This window comes from Schistocerca serialis, chromosome 2 (genome assembly GCF_023864345.2).
Source record: "Schistocerca serialis cubense isolate TAMUIC-IGC-003099 chromosome 2, iqSchSeri2.2, whole genome shotgun sequence".
Lineage (NCBI taxonomy): Eukaryota > Metazoa > Arthropoda > Insecta > Orthoptera > Acrididae > Schistocerca > Schistocerca serialis.
Genome location: NC_064639.1, coordinates 1,057,644,591 through 1,057,664,387, shown reverse-complemented (window position 1 = coordinate 1,057,664,387; position 19,797 = coordinate 1,057,644,591).

Here is a 19,797-nt window from a genome sequence, read left to right as displayed (position 1 = left end):
CAGAAAATGTTGTATCATCTGTGGACAAATTTTAATCAGTTATTAATGTTTATAGAAGGATTACATATTTTAAATATGGATTGAGGAGATTATGCCCAGGAGGAAAATCATCAAACAGACGATACTACTAATGGAAATCGCTATCAATCACGATTTCAATAGAAAAAATGAAACTAAATATTGTAAAGTAAGGAAAAAAACAACATTAGAAGGAGTACCCATGTTTGTACAGACTCAAATATATAAGAAAAACTTTACTAACAATTTATGTCCAAATAAATATATAAGTCTTCCCTCGATCAATCATGGGTAAAAAATGAACATTTTGGAACATGAGCTAGACTCCAGAACATAATAATGGTACAGTGAGTCTGTCAACAGAGAAGTTAGTGGCACACACATGTCCTGAAGTTACTAAGGGAAGAGGGGACAAAATATGAGAATCATCAAGTAAAACAGATTACAGCTGGTGACATTTTTGGAACAAAACTCGGGGTTCATTTACATTCTGGTTGCGAAATACATTCTGTATCACAGGAATTGCTAGTAGTAACAATTAAAAAGTTTTCGTTTCGTATATCAGTAGTAACAGAAGTATAAGTTGTAGGAATCACTGTCAACAAAGGAAAATGAAGACAAAACATAACAATTTGTTAGAATTAGTACATCAACATTGTATTCAACATTATTTTAGTATCTAATTTGTACCTACAGATATTACTGGGCTGGAACTGGCAAGTAAATAATAATGTGTTGCTAGGTTTTAATGGAAAAAGGGGTTTACGGTAAGTAAACGGTGGAGAGGCTATTATACATTTCCAAAACAATCTGTTAGAGTTCCAAGAGCATCAACAAGTAGGGCACCATATTCATCGAGTTGTTTCAGTGGAACCTGTTGTGTTAGAAGAACAAGACCAAGTTACACAAGAATTATTGTGAAATAGTAAATAAAAATCCCAATAATCAGATATACTGACAGAGAAGTCAATCAGAAAATATTTTATTAAAATATATATTTTATTAAGATAGAAATTAATCGGCATTGAGGTTGTCTTTAACAGAAAAAAGGGTACAAAATGCTGCAAGTAAAATGTCTGCCAGATATCAAAGTAAAATTCTAAAACAGACTAAAAAAAAGTTTCTGCCTGACAACACCTGTTTCATAGAGGAACTTCTGTTATTGTAATGTGGTGAGAAGGAATTACTGAATCACATCTGTATGTTTAATAATAATAATGATAATAATAAAATACAAAGAGACCTATAAATGTTCAGTATCTGGCCGTATTTACAAATTAATTTGCGATGTGAATGCTAATACGTTATTTCACATAATTGAGATTTATCATGCAGATTATAAATGGAGCATAATACTAATGAACTAACTAAATAAGAAGTATTTTGTGTTAAACCTTGTATATTTATGGAGTACATATGCAAATTTAAAGTAAGGGTGGATAAACCATTCTTCTGTAAACCTTATTCATGAGTCTTTGAACTGTTACAGAAGATGGTTCATAATTACATTATAGGACATAGTTCTTGTGTCTATAATAATCAGTTATTAGTAGGTACAAAATCTGCAGCAGATGCTCACTTGTGTTTTGGTGCCAGAAAACTGCAGAGTTATATAAAACTCAAAGGCATAGAACTCTAGTTATACAAGAATTATTATCTAAATTCGAGGAAATAGAACTCCGTAGCTCAGTGGACCTAAGAGTTGGATATTGGCACTTTCCATTAGCTGAAGAATCAATACCAAATGCAACCTTACCAATTTGAAGTATTACCCTAGCGACGGAACGCCTCTGCCGCGGTTTTTATTCTAGCTTTAGACCGATCATTGGGAAATGATTCAGTATAGGATCTAACAATATGTGTACACGATCTGCTTCTAGTTTCTAAGTCTTAGGAATTTCATTTTAAGTTATTAATATATTCTTTAATTCGATTAGAAGAAAAAGGTATAACAATAAATTTTCAAATTTGCATTTTCGAATAATGGAGTTAAAATTTTTAGGCCACGTGGTAAAAAGTAATTGAATATAACCTGATCCAGAAGAATGTGAGCTATAAAATATTGGTCTGAGCCAAAGAATGCAAGACATTCTTGTGAGCCTGAAACGAAAGTGTTACTTGCTGACACTACATCAGTAGCATTGACCTCTGCAAAAGTGAAGTCAAATCCCGTAGTAGTGAAACCACCACCAGCAGGAATTCTGGGCAATAATTTCTTCACATTATTTTCTAGGCGAAGCTCTTTTAGCAAAACAAAGTCAACAACTAAAGGATCGCGATATGAATGAAACACTTGCCCTTAAGTGAAAAAAAACGCAGTGAAAGGTTAAAGGCTAGAGAGAAATTGTGGGATGAAAACATCACCCGTCAATTACATGAACTTTTAATAAAGCGTGATGATGCTTTATTACAAAAACGAGACGGACAGCTAGGAACCATACGAACTGAGATGACTGATTTGAAGGAAGCTTATCGTGCGCAACCTGATGCAATAACGAAGGTCACGAATGACGTACAAAAGTGTCAGGAAGCGCGGTGTGTCCTGGACAGAAAGTGCAAATCACTGGTAGATTAAACCAGCTTTCTCTACAACAAACTGAGCAGGTAGAAGAGCACATGAAGGCTTAAAGTGAGAAAATAGGAACTAAAATAACTCAGTGGTTAGCGAAGGAAGATGTTGAGATTAGAGACCACGTAACCACTGAAGTACGAGCGATAGTACAAAGAGCCACTATTGAAGCTATATTCGGTAATGGTGAACTTGTAATCGAATGGAAAAGCAAATTAAGCGAAGTACAGTCAACAATAGATGAGGACCTTCCACAGTGGAAAAATGAAATTAGCACACTCGTTGAACATCTAGAGCGAAAGTTATCTAGTGTGCAGGGTAGTGGACAAAATATGACGCAAGATCGTATATGTTACGGTAACAAGCGTCATTATGAACCGATAGTTTTCCCGGAGCGGAAAAATTACAGCCCGGCTCCAGAGAGGGTAGTAGCTATAACTGAAGAATAAAAACCGAGCTACTAGATATCAAATTATAGGAAAGCCTTATAAGACAATGGCAATTTCAGACCTTGTGAACTGAGAAAAAGGCTATACACCCCGTTATTTTTATCAAGAGTTAGACGTGTTCCGCCCAAAATTCTGGACAGAATGTCAGAAGATACAAATTGTAATAACTTGCCATATTGTAGGTGATGCGGCATTCTGGGCTATGGAAACAGCAGATAGCCGCCAAACTTTAGAACAGTTTGGGAAGGTATTATGAGCTAAATATTGAAGCCCGTGCATCCAAGAACGATTGAGACAGGAAGTATACAATCCCGCAATGTGTAACTCAAAACTCGGTAGCATGTGTAAATATATCGAAAACAGTATTAGTAAAACTCGTTATTGGGATGAACCCGTGACAACGAAGTATTACGAATCCTTAAACCTAAACTTCCTATCACGGTCAGAGAATAGCTAGTAAACATCTCTGAAGACGATTTATAAGAATTTTCAGCCACTGTTGACTCTTTCGATCTTATACAGGACGATCGAAAGAAGAATAACGCAAATAACTGTAGTTATTATCCGCTGTGCAGGGGTAACAACAAAAGAAATGAAAGTGGCAAGAGAGATCGAGAGGAACGATTACCATAACAACAATAATAATAGCAATGGTGGTTAGAGGCAACCACAAAATAATGTTGCGTATCAGAATAAAAATGAGAACGGATACGACAACAATCAAGAAGGAGGTATCAGGAAGAGACGCGGGACGTCATAGGGAACAATAATCGTAACTTCCAGCAATAAAAACAAGTAGATACAATACCAATACGTAGCCAAAACAACAGGCAGGTCAGTCTAATCCGAATAATTAGGGGGGGGGGGCACCTGCTGGATCCAGTCAATACTGGAATAATCCTAAGCACAGTAACGTGCAGCGACAAGACGGTCACATGATGCAGCAGCATCAAGACGAAACAGTAAGAATCATGGAACTGGTAGAAGATAGCCAACCCGGCCCATCTACATCTCTAAACTGAAGTCGACCACCCCATGCCTTCCGGTATGGTCATGGAGAAAAGTGAAGTGATCTCTATGAACGATACAAACATGCTGCGCTACAACGACAGCAAGGATGTATGCAATGAATTATGCGGTGAGCCGAACGTCTCTAGTCAGACAGGTAAATCCGTGGTGAAAACTGCAGTGCACGCAAAGATAGGCAGATACCTATTATTATGATTTTAGACACAGGAGCAGCGACAAGTGCGATTAGCTTTGCTTTATATGAAGAGTTATGTCAGGTATATAAGATACTGGCTTTTCCAGTACAATGTTGTAGGGCAGTCGGTGCTACAAGCGCCAACTCACAGGTAGTCAAAACACAGGTGCACGTCGAATTTTTCATGGGAAGTGGAGACTTTATACGCACATTCATGGAAATAAAAATTTGTCTGTGGCTTCTACAGAAGAGGTACATGGCAAGTACTGCTAGAGTACCTATATCAAGTATACCTGACCTCAATTGTTTTACATAACGAGTAATTTACCCATTCAGGAATACTGCAGCTCACAACTTAGTCAAAGCAGTGAGATAATTGCCACCAAAGAACTGATTCAACAAACGGTTGCCGAGTCAGAGTTCTTAGATATGCAGCAGAAGGTACAATTAATGAGGTTTGCTAGGCTATTATACAGACGTCTCTTCTGATAAGCCAGAAACCAGAAAAGGTTATCAAATAACTTCCGGGAATTCAGCCAGGTAACACTTTCAGCGACCGCCGATATTTCGGCGGGAGAACACCCCGCCATTTTCAAGGCAAACTACAACGGACAGGCGACGTACATGCAAATTTAATACGTCGGTTCTCGGACCCAAGCAGGAAAGATAACACACACACACTGAACACTAGTGCCACCAAAGATGGCCAAAGTCAGAGCTATCGATAGTGAGACTATGAATTCGCAGGTGAGGTAGCATTGAGTCTGTCCCTCTGTTTCTTGACAAGGGAGAGAGCCGGATTCCAAACAGAGTTTAAACAGAAACCTCCATCCCTGTTAACAAGGTTGCTCGCTAATTTAATCTCAACTGCCTCCCGAATCACACTGTCCCAATAGCTGGACGTGCATGCCAATATCTCGGTGTTATTATATAACATGGAGTGACCAGTATACAAGCAATGTTCGGCAATAGCAGATCTATTTGGCTGCTGTAATCGTGTGTGCCGTTTATGCTCAGTACATCTGTCCTCCACGGTCCTGATAGTTTGACCAATATATGCCATGCCGCAGCTACAAGGGACACGATATACACCCGCCTTACGCAGTCCAAGATCATCCTTAACGGAACTCAAAAGTGCTCTAATCTTAGATGGAGGTCGGAAAACACATTTCACATCGTATTTCCGTAAAATACGACCGATCTTATTGGACGTGTTTCCTACGTAAGGCAAGAAGGCAGTAGACTTAGGTGTTGACTCAGAATTATCATCAATCACCTGATGTACAGTTGGTCGATAGCGCAACGCACGTTCAATCTGTCTATCACTGTAACCATTTTGACGAAATGTAACTTCAAGATGGGACAGCTCAGCTGGCAAAGTCTGAGCGTCAGAAACGATATGTGCCCTGTGTACCAAGGTACGAAGTACCCCTTCACGCTGAGCCGAATGGTGACAAGTATTAGCTTGTAAGTACAAGTCGGTGTGAGTACGTTTCCTGTAGACTGCATGTCCCAATGATCCATCATCCTTCCTCCTAACCAACACGTCGAGAAAGGGAAGGCAACCGTCCTTTTCCACCTCCATCGTAAAACGAATGTTCGGGTGGATCGAGTTCAGATGTTCTAGAAAGACATTCAAATTCTCCCTACCGTGAGGCTAAACACACGATTACAGCAGCCAAATAGATCTGCTATTGCCGAACATTGCTTGGATACTGGTCACTCCATGTTATATAATAACACCGAGATATTGGCATGCACGTCCAGCTATTGGGACAGTGTGATTCGGGAGGCAGTTGAGATTAAATTAGCGAGCAACCTTGTTAACAGGGATGGAGGTTTCTGTTTAAACTCTGTTTGGAATCCGGCTCTCTCCCTTGTCAAGAAACAGAGGGACAGACTCAATGCTACCTCACCTGCGAATTCATAGTCTCACTATCGATAGCTCTGACTTTGGCCATCTTTGGTGGCACTAGTGTTCAGTGTGTGTGTGTTATCTTTCCTGCTTGGGTCCGAGAACCGAGGTATTAAATTTGCATGTACGTCGCCTGTCCGTTGCAGTTTGCCTTGAAAATGGCGGGGTGTTCTCCCGCCGAAATATCGGCGGTCGCTGAAAGTGTTACCTGGCTGAATTCCCGGAAGTTATTTGAAAGTTGTATACGCCAGGAGAAACTCAGGTCTCAGAAAAGGTTATGTTTGTAATATGGAGGAGTATCCACATAAAACATATTGCTGTGCAACTTAGTCCGTCCCTTGGACGAAAAAGGAAGCGGTAACCAGAGAAATCAAAACGATGTTGGAATGAAATATTATGGGGCCTTCCCATTCTCCATATAGCAGTCCGCTATTGGCTATAGCAAAAGCAGATGGAAGTGTAGGGCTTGTGTTGGTTGCGAGGGATATTAACAGGATTATTGTACTGATACGTTCCTGGGAGGACAGACTCAAAATTTCTATGGAGCAAAGCGTTTAACAGGCGTAGATATGCATTCCTTGTATTGGCAGATAGCACTGTCAGGTGATTCAAGAAAGTACACTGCCTCCCTATTTGCTGCCAGTAATTACAAGTTCGGCATTAATATCGACGCACTGGATACCTTGCTAGCTCCAGAGACTTAACACAAAGTTACACTACGTGTAGATGATCTAACAATCGCTACGAAAACCTGGGAAGAACGTTAAAAGTGGCGGAAGAAGTATTACTCAATATGCAGAGGTCACCGCAAACTTAACCAAATCTAAGTTCAGCAGAACGCATAATAAATTCTTAGGGCATATTGTGTTAGGCTGAGGAATAATACATGCCCCTAAAAAGTTAGACGCAATACTGAATTTTCCAACGCCTACAACAAAAAAACAATTCAAGGCATTCCATGAGTTGGCTTGCTGGACTTGTTAAGAAAAATATGCCGTGGATATGGACAGCTGAATCCCAGTCAGCATGCTATAACATCAAGAAGGCTCTGATCCATTCAGAAACAATAAAGCACCCCGACATCACAAAGGATTTTTGTCTAGCGACAGATGGATTATTTTGTGGTTTAGACATTTGCCTGTTCCAGATGGTGAAAATACAGGGAAGAAAGGAAGTGAAGGTGGGAGGGTTTGCCAGCTGCATACCCTCACAGTGCGAGAGGGTGTATTTGGCAACTGAAATCGAAGCATTAGCAGTGATTTGGGCATTAAAAAGGGTTCACTGTCATAAGCATGGCGAACGAATGACAGATTTTTGTGACCGCCAGTCTCTATGGTTTTTGCTCATTTGTAAGCCGATATGTGCCAGATTAGCTCGTCGGACTCTATTTCTACAAAAATATGATATCGTAATGACTCACACAAAAATCTACGACAATATGGTAGATGACACGCTATCATATGTGCTACAGGGCCTTCCAAAATTTACCGAAATCGTAGAATGAGCTTACGAGCACAGGGTATTGTTAACCAATACTCCATCAAATGTTCAGCAGTATGGATATATTTGTAGGCATATGGGTCGTCTACAAAATGAAGAGGATAATTGGGAACCCATAATTCAGGAAATTAGAATAATGATAATACTTGACTTTCTAAACGGTTTTGAATTGAAAATGCCATCTTCTTTCACTGCAAACGAAGTGATAAGGAAAGGTGGTGTGTCTGCATCCCTTCTAATTTAATAGAGGATTTAATGTGGTACACTCATAGAAGGAACAGCATATTAAACAGGCATTCACATCATGATTTCATCCACAAAGTAACGTACCTGAATGAGTGTTCAAAGAGTTTAACAGATTGATACGAACATACAGACCTAGACAATATACACGATGGATAAACTATGTGGGTGAATTTCAGAAAATATACATCCCATTCTTCCCCTGGGTATACATGAGTGGACATCCCTGATACCTAGGCTACTGGAATCAGAAGTAACCTGGGGAGCGAAGATCAGTTAGACTTTAATTAAATGAACCCCCCCCCCCCCCCAAAAAAAAACGAAGAAGAATGTATGACAAGGACGTCAAGACAGTAACAGACTATGACATTGGAGAATTAGTGCTTCTGTGAGCCCATCCCAAGGATTCGAGCCTTAAAAGACAGAAAAAGGGCAACTTTTGTACACTGGTCCCTAGAAGATTCTAGGGCAGTTACAGGCTGGCACAACTTCACAGGATTACTGACAAAGACCTGTACCCATTCATGGAATAACTTGCAAAAAGAAGTGTGAGACTTCTCTAGATAACACTTATTTTCTTTGTATATGTATTGTTGTTCGTCCTGCAAATGTTTCTACACTCCTGGAAATTGAAATAAGAACACCGTGAATGCATTGTCCCAGGAAGGGGAAACTTTATTGACACATTCCTGGGGTCAGATACATCACATGATCCCACTGACAGAACCACAGGCACGTAGACACAGGCAACAGAGCATGCACAATGTAGGCACTAGTACAGTGTATATCCACCTTTCGCAGCAATGCAGGCTGCTATTCTCCCATGGAGACGATCGTAGAGATGCTGGATGTAGTCCTGTGGAACGGCTTGCCATGCCATTTCCACCTGGCGCCTCTGTTGGATCAGCGTTCGTGCTGGACGTGCAGACCGCGTGAGACGACGCTTCATCCAGTCCCAAACATGCTCAATGGGGGACAGATCCGGAGATCTTGCTGGCCAGGGTAGTTGACTTACACCTTCTAGAGCACGTTGGGTGGCACGGGATACATGCGGACGTGCATTGTCCTGTTGGAACAGCAAGTTCCCTTGCCGGTCTAGGAATGGTAGAACGATGGGTTCGATGACGGTTTGGATGTACCGTGCACTATTCAGTGCCCCCTCGACGATCACCAGTGGTGTACGGCCAGTGTAGGAGATTGCTCCCCACACCATGATGCCGGGTGTTGGCCCTGTGTGCCTCGGTCGTATGCAGTCCTGATTGTGGCGCACACCTGCACGGCGCCAAACACGCATACGACCATCATTGGCACCAAGGCAGAAGCGACTCTCATCGCTGAAGACGACACGTCTCCATTCGCCCCTCCATTCACGCCTGTCGCGATACCACTGGAGGCGGGCTGCACGATGTTGGGGCGTGAGCGGAAGACGGCCTAACGGTGTGCGGGACCGTAGCCCAGCTTCATGGAGACGGTTGCGAATGGTCCTCGCCGATACCCCAGGAGCAACAGTGTCCCTAATTTGCTGGGAAGTGGCGGTGCGGTCCCCTACGGCACTGCGTAGGATCCTACGGTCTTGGCGTGCATCCGTGCGTCGCTGCGGTCCGGTCCCAGGTCGACGGGCACGTGCACCTTCCGCCGACCACTGGCGACAACATCGATGTACTGTGGAGACCTCACGCCCCACGTGTTGAGCAATTCGGCGGTACGTCCACCCGGCCTCCTGCATGCCCACTATACGCCCTCGCTCAAAGTCCGTCAACTGCACATACGGTTCACGTCCACGCTGTCGCGGCATGCTACCAGTGTTAAAGACTGCGATGGAGCTCCGTATGCCACGGCAAACTGGCTGACACTGACGGCGGCGGTGCACAAATGCTGCGCAGCTAGCGCCATTCGACGGCCAACACCGCGGTTCCTGGTGTGTCCGCTGTGCCGTGCGTGTGATCATTGCTTGTACAGCCCTCTCGCAGTGTCCGGAGCAAGTATGGTGGGTCTGACACACCGGTGTCAATGTGTTCTTTTTTCCATTTCCAGGAGTGTAGTATGTGAGTAGCAGACAGTAAATTTTTATCTTATGTAATATTTTCAATGTAATTGTTAATATGATGCCCAGGGGGCAGCTAAAGCAGAAATCAGTTTAGACAGAAACGTCCACTGCATTAAAGAATTGAAAAGTTCTGAAAAAATTGAATTATTGTACAATATTCTGAACAGGTGTAGAACATCATTAAACGCTGTTAACTTGAAATGATAGTTGCTAATGGTTAATTCATCTTTTACTTTAGATTCTTCTCCTCAAGAGTGTTGCTGATGGTTGATCCATCTTTTACTTTAGATTATTCTCCTTAAGAGTTTCATTGAGAATAGTAATATTTTCTTTCTTTTATGTTTTAAAAACCTAGAATACAAGAATGTTGCGGTAAGCTTCATTTCGCACACACACTTAAACAATGGTTCATTACTTACTTAAATGTCCTTGTGCGTCTCGACAAAAATTACACGATGCACCATGGAATATCAGATTTCGAACTGCTTTGAGATGAAGCTTTTACTAACTGATCGATTGGCAGTTTTACCGGTTAGTTTTCGCGTTTCTGGTGTTGCCCTGGCGACAATATTATTCAAATAAGGCGCCGGTAACTTGCTTTTCTGAGTATGTAGGAATATGCTTTGGTGTCCTCTAAACATGTAATTGCATTGTTCAACATGAAAAATGATACACTGGCCAGAACCTTGTGTGTCATACTCCAGACAGTCAATTGTTAGAGAAACATGGGGAGGATGGATACATGTGTAAGTTTTTCTGAGCACATTATGTATCCAGAAAAAGTTACGTACACGTCTGTGTGATTATGATATGCGACAGGAATGTACAAATGACTAACTTACGTGCATTGTGTAATCACGAAGTGTATGTAACTAGATGTGCTATGTGACGTAATAAAAACTCTGTGTTCGATATACAAAGAACCTATAGTGCTAACGCCAGTGACGTGTGGAAAAACTCAAAAGTGGCTGTGCGTTTGCCGTCGATTGTAATACATTAAAAACTGCGGCTTAGCGAATGTGTCGAGACTTACGAGACAGACCGTCACAGTGACAACGCAATGGCGCTTTGTAAACGTCTGGGTAATGGATACTAGCGCAGCTAAAAATAAAGTATGAAAACCTTTGAGCGCAAAATAATCATCTCTGAGGGCGATAGGACAATGCAATTATTTTCAGCCGCAATTGTGTAATGATGATGTGAATAATTTTCATACAAGCAGTAAAAACTGTGAAACTAATGTTCAGTGCGTTCAGAGCAACAACTAATTTTAAACATGTGACTGAATTTCAAGAACTGGATCCAACAGGTGCGGTGTTTCTACAAAGAATCTTCACAAATAACTCAAAAACTTCACAACAGATGTGATAAATATTTTTCTGTGAGACTAACAGTGTACTAATCTGTGTGAAAGCTTTTCAGTGGACATTATGTCATCAAGAAATTCTGATGCCGCTTTGGAAATTTTCATATTAGGAGTTCTGGATGAGCTGATGCCAAGGTCAGCAGGATGCAGTGATGAGTTTCTGCAGCCAGTCCGGATGCTGTATTCCTGACATCACACTCACCACCACAGGCTGCCCACATAATAATTCTAAATGGCTTTCAGCCAAAACATGAATTATTAATAATAACTTATTGATACTCCATTAACTTTATGAAGTAACTGTTGAGTGGAAAGTTAAAAGCAGGACTTGTGCGACACGCATGATTTTAACCTTGCAGGTAGTGTTGTACTGTCGCCTGGAAAGCCATCTAAAACAGTAGTAAAATGTTACAATAACCACAAGTGACCAGTGTCAATAACGAACATAACTATGCATGTTTATGCATGTAAATGTGCTGTCAGTGATAGAATATTATTTAGGAACGAAGAAAATGCTCCACCTTCATGTGTTTTGAAACGAAAATATTAATAGTAAATATATTTGTGTGTCAAATACTACAAATACTAAAAGCAATACTATGGCATGGCATTAATATGTAACTATGTGATAAAGACTTCGATGCATAAAATGACCACCCCGGTGTCAACTCTCGAACCTACTAGACGCTTTTAAGATGAGGTTGCTTCCGAATGCACAATTGTGTTAGTTGCACAACAGTTGTTTCCGAATGTATGCATACATTTCAGACCCCGCCCTCCATGTGAATATAATTAAGTCGAAACGATTAATTATCACAGTCATTCAAGTTTTATCATTGACCATATCTCTTTCTTTTGTCGTAATGGCGCATTGGCAGCCATCACAAGAACTATAATTAGTCACATGATTTTCAGGCTTCACCCACAAGATATCAGGAGTAACACTTCAAATATATTTTCTATCAGGAAAAGAAATTATATCACATATACGAGACAAATGCAAAGATAATAGATAATAATAAGAGGCACCGGCTAGGATATGAGTAAATCGCTGACCGGTAAAATATCTTGTTTTCACTGCCGTAAATATTATTCTGATCCTAATTAACGTTATAAAAGTTCAGTTCCTAACAAACAATTACTTTACATTGAGACTGATTGTGCAGCTACATAGCTGATTATATCGTCTGTCTCTCTCTGCAACAATATTTACTTTTTGGGCACTAATTATTACAATTGTAAATAAATCATGCATACTTTTGAGCTAGCAGAGTGTGTTGATGACATACGGAAATTGTTACAACCCGAACTTTACTCAGAATTATTTGCCTATGTAACAAAATTGACTATCGTTAGTGTGTCTTTTAGCTGTTCCCACGGGCGTGCGAATTATATGCGACAGCACACCTTATAAATATTTTCATCCACGATTCCAAACACAACAAATCAATATCTTTCAAAAAAGAGAGATAAAAAAGAGATAGAGCGAGACACCACTGTCACCCTTATCCAGGTCTCGCGATCTGTTGTCTGCACAGCTGCGTCCACTTTGCTTCCCCCCTCCCCACCATTTCACCGTTACTGCATTGTAGTTTTCTTTGGTTGATTGTGTTGGAGTGAAGAACTTTTGGGAGCATTTGCGTACTGCTGTTTCCATTTGTAACGATAAATATTACTGCTCGCCTATATAGTGCACCATAGCTTTCATAACTAACTGTGTACAAGGCCGAAATTCTTTGTTTGTTATAAATATATTACGGTAAGATACTTCACGAAATTTAAATGTGAATTTTAGTAGTGGACGTCCACGTTCTATATTTTAAACACTGTGATATACAAATATATGCAAAGGTAACATATTTATCATGCAAAATAAACATGTCATCTATCATGCTCCTTAACACACTAGAGATCGCATTGTGCAGACTTTGATGCCTCTGAGTCGACCTCTGAACGATCGTTTCATCTATGTTCATGTCAGTTGTTGTTCAGGCACAACAGCGTAAAGTATACCTGTTTACTGGTTAGCAGTTTCATGTAACAGCTATGCTATAAACTCCAGAAATTAAAGTCTACAATATACTTAGGCGTTTCAGAGATGTTTTCAATTTTATTAATGACTGATCTGGTCTGTATGACCAGATATGCTTTTATGACAAGTACTTGTATTTCATTTCTGTTTGATGTTTCTTGACATACAAATAAAGTAAGGAATCATGCTACTTACATACTGTATTTCATGATTGCCCTGTTTCTCGTTTTTGTAATGTATACTTCTATTGTTTATTCCAGTTTATGTACTCTAAAATGGCCTAAGGCCGAAGTCTGTATCATATAACGATAAAATAAAAATTATTACAGTCAAATGGCAGCAGCACCATCAAAAAAATTTACCAAGACTGTGGCTTCAGCCAAAATAAAAACTATCATTAGAGTATGGTTTGGGTTACATTCTACTCTGAGGAGAAAGGAATTCACGAAAAGGTAAATATCGAATTATAGTTTTTCCTTGTTGAAGTATTCATAAGTATGAGCTGAATTACTCAGCTGCTGAAAAAGAAAATCTGTCTATTATTTGGAGTCTACAAAAAATTCAGGTCCTCTAAGTCGACATACGACATGGACACAACTGATGCCCGAACTCCCAGTACTTTTAAATGTGTTATCTCGTCTATCTCTTGAGGTTTAGTCATTTGAGGTCTGAAACAGGAAATAAATTTGAAAACTCTTATTAAAATTATTTAACCGGCTGAAGGGTGTAATTCAGCCAAAGAATAATATCCATAGACATTTGGAAGAGAAATTAAATAAAGAGGCCCATAACATAGTAGAAAAGAATAATTATATGGCAGCAACCCGTGACTTTGAGGTGAAGTGTATAGTGCTAATCAAGGCTTAACACCTAACTTATAAGTTCTAATATAAAGTAAGAGACTAATAGTCACATTGCATAAATAGGAAACATATCACATGTAGTGCTTCTAAAGAAATACTGTAACAATTGTATGAAGAAACAAGTATCAGTGAAGAATGGTGTTATACATCACACCGGACGTGTTAAACAGTGCTATAGCTGCTGTAACATTAAAGCAAACCTTTAATTGTGTGAATGATTCTACTGCTACCACCCAACTCAAAAACCCACACATTTTACTTTTGTCACTAAGGTACTGTTCCTTCACCTAAAGCTAAAATGTGAAGAGATAATTTTCTCTCGCAGGCATTATGTTGTTATATGGATTACAAAATAGTCGCTTAGAAACTAAATCTAACTTTCATGTCTGAAAATTTTAACTTTCAATCTTTGGTATTCGTTTGCTATAAGAATGCTTTCTTTTCCAACCCCCTTTTTATTTTCTTTCAAGGGATTGCGTTACAACTGTGCCAGGAATATTTTTCACCATTGCAAAATAATTGATAAGAATGAGTATTACCATTTTAATGTGCACTGCAGCAGGATTTTTTCTTTGGAATTAAACAAAATTACATTGAAGAGGGGAAGAATAGGCAACGTACTTGACTGAAACCCTAATTAATGATGTGCCAACATCAGTGCTAAATTTAAACACAATTACCTGACCTCTTAACTGTAAAATAACATAATAGCATGTTAGTATTGTTTATAAGAAGTGATTACATCACAATAATTGCTGCCAAAAGTAATATGCATAAGTACTAAGAAAACAATTTAAACCTAATATAGATGGGAACTTATGACATAAAAGCATTCAACCATAAGCATTAATTTGCAAAGTAAGACTAATTATGTCACATGTGATTGGTGGACAAGGGGAAAGGATTGTAACAAACATGGTGCTGTGCCCTCACACATACCATTTGGTAGGAAGTAGCGTAGCTCTTCTAAGAATTGACTTGTACATATTCTGAGATAGCAATAAGGTTTCGTATATCAGTGACACCATCTTTATAGAGTGAAAGAGGACCACTGATACAAAAAAATCAAAAAGGCATGAAGGACAATTCCTATAGGATTAGCATATTTAGTCCTTTGAACTTTGCGCCATGTTGTGTTATAGGAAAGTTGCTGAGTTGTGAAATATGAGAAATATAGTAAAACAGTAAAATACTGAACATATGAAGAGTTTTTGAGTTTTTGTCATAGAAAGATAACAGTGTTATAAGATAAAATCATCAGAACATCTCTACCTACCGAAAATGTAATTCCACCCAAACTGTTATTAAGACAAAGCTGTAAAAATAGTAGGAGCATAAGGCAGCCAGAATATACGTTTGCCCCTGAAAACAGCAAGTTTGCAAAGGGCTTACTTGCAATTATAACACAAAAGAATTCAGTTACAAACTTACTACAGTGCCATTAAGAGGTAAAGCAGTATCCAGTCAAACAATACGAGCACATTATCTAACTTTAGGTTGCAATATTTATCACACTGCAAATAGAAAGATACATTCCTTCAGTTACAACTGAGCAACGATTGCTACTGAATTTGTTAATCATGATGAAACAGCTATACGTGCAAAATGAGAGCCCCATTAGTATACTTATATGTTAATGGCTATTAATTTGATAATTTATAAGTAAGTTGAGAGATTTATCGGGAAAATGTATTTGTGGTGTAAAATAAGTGCAGACTGATAGAAGTTGGGCACTGGGATTAATAGAAGTAGCTACACTTAATGCAGAACCATTTACCCAAGTGGGAGGATGTGTTGTGTTGTATAGCACTCCAGAGGAGTGATGTGTGTTTTCCCTATGTATCTTTACTGACAAATGATTCTCAAGAAGAAAAACCATAAGTCTATGTATGAATTGAACTGAACTCCGTCCGAACAGGCCTTGGTAGGCCCTATGGTACCGACCAGCCACCATGTCATCCTCAGCCCACAGGCACAACGGGATGCAGATATGGAGGGGCATGTCGTCAGCACACCGCTCTCATTGCTGTATGTCAGTTTACGAGACAGGAGCTGCTATTTCTCAATCAAGTAGCTCCTCAGTTTGTCTCACAAGGACTGAGCGCACCCCACTTGCCAACTGCACTCGGCAGACCGGGTGGTCACCCATTCAAGTGCTAGTCCAGCCCGAGAGCGCTTAACTTTGGTGACCTGACGGAAACTGGTGTTACCACTGGGGCAAGGCCGTTGGCATACAACAAGGATATAGAATAGAGCAAAAATATTTTGTCCTGTCTCAAGATGAGACAAACGTGGCAATCTGCTAATCATTAGCATGTCAAACGTACAGCGAATAATGCTAACCCTTGGGGAATGTCAGCAATGAACAGGAAAAAACACAGTGTGAACACGCATATGCCTGATGAGGCTCATCGAAAGTTTTGAAGAGGCTATTCTGGCAGGCATCGGTGCATCCAGCTGAAGACTGTGGTGCTTATTGGAACAAAAGATACCTGTCATCTGGGCTCCAAGGTCATATATGGAAATGTAGTGGATACATACATAAAGGAGGAACTGGAAACTTCAAGCGCAAGGAGAGAGCATGTAGAGGAACTATGGCTGAAATTTAAAAGAATAGTTGACAGCACACAGAGGGATATGTACCCTGTAGAACAGTTTGTGATGGGAGGGACGTTCTACAGTATACAGTCGCAGTAAGGAAACTTCTATATAACAGAGGCTACCATAATAGGCAAAAACAACAGCATAGGGCTATAGACAGAAAGATGCTCGATGAAACGCATTTGTCTGTCAAGACACCAATGCATGAAGCCTTTAGTGACTATGGTAGTAGAATATTGTTGAAAGATCTTTCACAAAACCTAAAGAAATTACCTTGTATGTAGAGACTGTTAGTAGCACCGAAGTTAGTGTCCAGTCAATCTCAAATGGGACAGGAACTGAAATTGAGGATAGGAAAACAAAAGCTGAAAAGCTTAACTCCGTTTTCAAGTGATTCTTTACAAAGGAAAACCCAGGAGAATTGCCTCAGTTTAATCCCCATACCACTGAAAAGATGAGTGAAACAGCTGGTAGTGTCAGTGATGTCGAGAAACAGCTAAGATCATTAAAATTGAACAAAGCTCTAGAGTCCGATGGAGCCCCCATCAGATTCTATGCTGTATTTTCAGCTAGGTTAGCCCTTTGTTAACTACAATCAGTCATTGGTCCCTTGAACAAAAACCTTGCCCAGTAGTTAGAAGTAGGCATAGGTCACGCCTCTTTACAAGATGGCTATTAGATTGACCCACAAAACTGCCTACCACTAGCCTTGACACTGATGTGCTGCAGAACCTTGAGCTAAAACATAATGAATATCTGGAACAAAATGGCCTCCTCCATACCAACCATCGCAGATTCTGAAAACATCGATCATGTGAAACCCAACTCACGGTTCTTTCACATGACATACTGAATGCTTTGGATGAATGCTGTATTTCTTGATTTTCGAAAGCTGTTTGACTCAATAACACGTCTATGCTTACTATCAAAAGCACAGTCGTATGAGATATCAAGCAAAGTCTGTAATTGAATTGAAGGTTTGTTTGTAGGAAAGACACAGCATATTAACTTGTATGGAGGGTTATCGTCAAATGTATGATAGAAGTAACTTCAGGTGCGCCCCAGGGAAGTGAGTTGGGACCCTTGTTGTTCATGTTGTATATTAATGACCTTGCAGACAATATTAACAGCAACCTCAAACTTTTTGCACGTGACTAAGTTATCTATAATGAAGTAGTGCCTGAATGAGGTGGCACAGATGTTTAGTCAGATCATGATAACATTTGAAAAGAGTGCAAGGATTGGCCAATTGCTTTATTGGTTCAGAAATATAAAATTGTTCACTCCACAAAACGAAATAGCTTAGGATTCTATGACTATAATATCTATGAGTCATAGTTGTAATTGGCCAGTAAATACAAATATTTGCTTGTAACACTTTGTACGGATGTGAAATGTAATGATAACCATCTTATGGTGCTGCAGTTGTTCTTGTTATGTGCTTGCTACGGAATGGGAAGAAGAATTCCGCCTTATGCAAGACACCGTTTTTCTGTTTTGTTTAACCCAGATATGTTGCAGCACATTTTGTGCTTTCTTCAGTCGGTTCTTTTTTATTTTTTAACTGTAAAATTGTTGTTACAAATTAACATTTAGAAAAACTTATGGTACATAATATTTACAATTGTGAATGAGTAATTGTTGTAAAATGTTGTACATCATTTGTTCATAGTCCACATTTGAGACATTTATTAACGGCCTGATGCACTTTGTGTTGCTTATAAAATTATGTCAAAGTTCTGTTTATAACTAATTGGCAATAAGAGTGGATGCATTAGTTTAAATATCTTACATGATACTATTGGACATTTATTTTGGTAGAAATTCCGCTATACAAGCTACAACTTCTCATCTGCAAAACAGCAAAAGATAGTTTTTATTTTTCTGTTTACTATACATTTTAAATCTGAAATGAATATATATCACGTTTTTCGAGTGTAACGCACGGTTTTGCTGTTGTGGTGCATTCTCATACGTTGCTGGCGATGTGACTAGGTAGATTTCGTGGCCTATGAGCGCTTGACACTGCACTTTCACCGACTTTTCAAAACATAGGCAGAGCTCTCGCAGCCATTACTTGTGGTGGCTGTATGGTGTTCATTTGTTTCGTAGCGCATCTGGCTGGGTTAGGCATGCAAGTTTGAAGTGTATTTTTGGCACCTGTGGTGTTTGGCTTGTTTGATTGTGTGTGTGTCTGTGTGTGTTTGTGTGTGTGTGCGTGTGTGTGTATGTGTGTTTGTGTGTTCAGGAGTGAAGTAAAGAGAGAGAGAGAGAGAGAGAGAGAGAGAGAGAGAGAGAGAGAGAGTGAGAGAGAGAGAAAGAGAGAGAGAGAGAGAGAGAGGGAGGGAGGGAGGGAGAAAGAATTTTTCTTCTCCTGAGTTGTTTTGGTGTGGGTGTTATTTGTATTCTTCTATTGTGGCGAAGGGGGTTTTATTGCACGGTGATGTGTATTCATTGAGTACTTTCTTTCCTTAGGCTATTGATTTTTTTTGGATGTGATAGTTTTCTTCTATAGTTAATTTTTTGTATAAGCTGTTACTTATTTTAAGGATGTGTAAATCCATTTCAGTGTTTGTGGGTGTTGATCGGGTGCTACCAGGTGGTCTGCAAATGTTGAGTGTGAGCTATTGCTTTTCACCGCTCTGAGGTGTTCTGTGTACCTGGTCCTGAAATTCCTGCATGTCTGGCCCACATATACAGACTGACATCAGTTGCAAATAATTTGGTATATATCGGACTGGCTGTATTTGTCAGTGTTGGTGGTATTTGTTCCAAGTCTGCTTTGTATTGTGTTGTTGGATCTGTATGCTATGTTGAGTCTTTGTTTCTTTAGTATATTACCCACCCTGTGTGTGACTTTGTTGCTGTAAATTATTATGTGCCATTTGTTGCTTACTGTCTGCTGATTTGTTGTGTGTTGGGTTGTGTTCGTTTGTGTGTGTGTTTCATGATTATGTGTTGTTTTATTTGTTTTTTGTGGTTTGTCTACT